The sequence below is a fragment of the Macrosteles quadrilineatus genome, unplaced genomic scaffold (genome assembly GCF_028750875.1).
Source record: "Macrosteles quadrilineatus isolate MER2022 unplaced genomic scaffold, UCM_ALF_1.0 Scaffold_732__1_contigs__length_34517, whole genome shotgun sequence".
Taxonomy (NCBI): domain Eukaryota; kingdom Metazoa; phylum Arthropoda; class Insecta; order Hemiptera; family Cicadellidae; genus Macrosteles; species Macrosteles quadrilineatus.
Window position 1 is genome coordinate 6,731 of NW_026543325.1, and position 3,753 is coordinate 10,483.

A 3,753-nucleotide genomic window follows, 5' to 3' on the forward strand; every position below is an offset into this window, starting at 1 on the left:
TTTTACCAGGCAGAAGTACAAACAAATATTAAAAATGTAGAGAAAACATCTTCATAAAAACAATAAAATTATCTTAATTTAATAATCTAAATGAGAAAAAAAATTTAAATACTGATGTTCAAAATAATGTTAAACTAATCAACATAATAGATCTAAACTGATTTGTCTCCACTTCTTCAGCCTCCTCTCCCCCAACCTCCATGCCTCCATCGCCATCCACCCCTGTCATCAGGCCTGGGATATAACAGAACAAAAATTAATATTAAAAACAGTATTCTGAACAGAACAAGAGTCTTTTTATGCATACTTCTATCATTATTAAATGTACTCAGTGGCGTACTGAGGGGGGGGGGAGGTTTGCACCAGGCCCCACACCAACATAGGCCTCCAAATCAGGGCCGTATTCCCCTGACGGTGGACACTGCGATTGCCAAGGGCTTCGGCCTGGGAAGGGGACTCACTTGGGGCCTCAAAAGAATGCTTTTTCTCTTGGAAAATTTTCCCACAATCTGTTAGAATTAGGGGGTACAATAATCCAAGTTTGTCTTGTATTCTCATGATAGCCGAAAGCATCTGCAAAGATTGCGTGATCGAAATTTACGACTACCAGCGCGTAGTCGTAAAATATAGCCTACATTTCCTAAAAAACAAAAGCAAATTTTTGGGCACATCTCCAGTTAAAATGCTGGTTAAATACTAGTAATTCAGGAGGGTTATGCGACATAGGCTTGGGGGCAATGGACACGGCCCTGGATTTATAAGTATTAAATTTAAGTTAAGGGCAAAACTTACCATTAGTTAGTTCTCTTCAATCTTAGTCTTTACTTCGCCCCATCCTCCATCTCCTCTTCCTCTGACACCTCTCCCCTGTATTCTCCAATGTCGGAGGATATTAATTACAACGCCCCCATTTTACTGGTAGGCTTCAGTTCTGTACAGAAATATTGCAAAAAATAGTGTTATACAAATACTTTGAGTCCAACAAATAATACAAGTCTGTACACTCCTTTCTATATTTGTGATATTCAAATAGGTACAGATAATAGGAAAATGTTTGAGCAAATCTGGGTCAAGTTAGTATACAAATATTATAATTTGTAACAATAATTTGGTTTAGACAAAATAAATTGGTTTAACACGTTCGCTACCACAATTATATAAAATTTACGTTTGCATAAACTAGCGACGCAATTGTGCGTCGACTCGTTTCTCACAATAGACCACCGACGCATATTTGCGTCAGCTGATCATATTGAAATAGACTAACGACACACACTTGCGTCGGTGTTCAATGTTATTAATCAGCGTATTTCTTAGCAACGGTCTATTTTAAAGCCCTGATTTTATCGTATCAGTCTAGAGGGATATCTGCCGCAAATGTGCGTCGCTTGGTGTGTATGACGATTGGTTACGTCACACAACAGTTGGCAAAATTGTTGTTTACATTGTGCATTCCGCGACATCTCAGAACAGATGTAAACATTATAACCTTTGCAGTTTTGGCGAGTGTTTGGAGTTTCTTTATTTGTTTGAGTAAAAGCTTGAAACAACCAAATTTACAACGACGCTTAAACGTGCATGGCCAGGTCTATCGAAACAAAAATGTAGGTAATCTTTTTATCTGGATTTTATTAAATAGACTGACCGACGCATATATGCGGCGTTTTAAAATTTGCTCAAAACGATAAATAAAAACAATATTTTTTGCTTACTAATTCACTTAAGGTCAATATGAAGTCAATTAGTCCATTCAAACGATATTTCTCTTTTGGTCTGTTGGCAATGTTATTCCTATATCACTTGGTCTGTAAGCAACGTCATGAAAAAGATCATTCCTTTTGGTCTGTAGGAGTGACCGGACCGACGCATATGAGCGTCGCTCGGTAGCGAACGTGTTCAACATTAATTCTTTGTTATTTCCCAATTTGCAAAAATGCAAGCTCTAGCCTAATTAATACATTTTCAAACAACATGTTTTGAGATGTAATCCAAATGCATTTTAAGTAGGGGCCTAGTTTTGAATGTTTATAAAAAAACTATAAATTTGCATAAAGATTAATAATTATCCTTATGTTCCACCAAAAACTATTAATAATAGTTTATTTGTGTAGGTAACTAGTGGGCGAAGTGGCACTTTGCTACACATGAGAGAAATGTTTACGCACGAGCCGTAGGCGAGTGTGGAAAGTTTGTCGAGTGCAGCAATGGCAGTTTGCACTTGTGTTACACATTATATTTTCCCTACAGTTACCATAAAACATATAAATAATTAGTTGTTCAAACTCTGTTCAACACAAAATGCAAATGATTCAGTTTGGATCAGTGTCTATGGTTGTCGATAATATGGAACCCACCCAAATATGGACAGTAGGCCCTCCGGATAACACTTACCAAAGTACCGATTTGAACTTTGAATAACTTAGTTAACAAACATAGCCTAGAATCTATCACAAAGGGGAAAGAATGTTGACTCACCTCACTTAAGTTATGGTTAGACCAAGGAACATTATCACGGCAGTATGGTAATTGCCTCCAGGGTCCACAACTCTGGTCTCTCTTTCTCTCTCATCTGCTGTGATGTCGATGGCAATGTCGTCCAGAAAGGTTAGTCCTCTTAACTTGTTGGTTCAAGACAATATTTAAAATAGAGACCAATTTGGGTTCAGGTCAAATTACAGCCTTTGCTCCAGGATCATCTATAAAATTAACATTGATGTCATCAGCAATGAATGATATAATCCAAGTCTAGTCTTACACCAAATACAAACAGCTCTAGAATATTTTACAGCTCTTAAGTTTACGTCCTACACTCATTCCAATGAATATATTTCTTTAATACTTTCTTTCTTATTACTTGGCGACCATACAAAGTAGGTATTTTAAGCCAAGTACGAATGGAAATGAGTGTGAGGTTGGTGTTGTAAAATTCATTAGTGTGGTAAAAAGGATGCAGAATGAGCCAAGACTTCATGACCTGAGTGAATCTTGGAAGGGGAAGGTTTCTGACGGTGACAGGCAGCTTGTTAAAAAAACGTATACCTGAAACAGGAAAAGATTTCAAAGTTTTTTCAAGCCTAGTTCTGGGATAGAACAAATTTCTATTTGACCTTGTATTATGCTCATGAACCTCACCAACGGATGTAAATAAACCATTTCTTTCCTTTATAGCAACAACACAATGAAATATGTATAGACTATATACAGTTAGGACCCCTTTCTCTATGAAAAGAGGCCTGCCATGATCAAGCCAACTAGCACCTGAAATGACTCTAATTGCTTCCTTCTGCAGCAATAAAATTTTACTTACACTTGGACAATGTCCCCATAAGATGATTCCGTAAGTGACATGGCTTTGAAAGAAGGCAAAGAAAGCCTGTCGTACAAAGCTGTTTGGAAGCTCAGTAGCAAGCCTCCTTAACAAACATATAACTCTACTAAGCTTACTACATAGTTGATCAATATGAGCGTCCCAAGACAATTTGGGGTCAATTGTGAACCCTAACAACTTTACTGGTTCACTGATTTCAGAACTGTTGCAAAGACTAAAAACTATTTCCTGGGTCTTAGAATTATTGAGTGAGAGCTTATTATCAATAAACCATTGTGAAGCATTACTAAACAATTCTCTTGTTGAAGTTACAGCTGCCTGCCAACTGGTGTTACTAGATACAAGTGTTGTGTCATCTGCAAAGAGCAGGACACCATCCCCAACTCTGTGGTACAAGTCATTAATTGATACAATGAAAAGAAGTG

At 37.4% G+C, this 3,753-nt stretch overlaps 1 long non-coding RNA gene across 1 annotated transcript; it reads right to left on the reverse strand.

Moving 5' to 3' along the window:
* Positions 1-208: 208 nt before the first annotated feature.
* On the reverse strand, positions 209-2,896 carry LOC128982602 (uncharacterized). Its single transcript, XR_008489691.1, has 3 exons — positions 2,476-2,896; positions 793-931; positions 209-234 (listed from the first exon to the last, which is right to left on the reverse strand). It is a non-coding gene; the product is annotated as an uncharacterized LOC128982602 (long non-coding RNA).
* Positions 2,897-3,753: the final 857 nt, after the last annotated feature.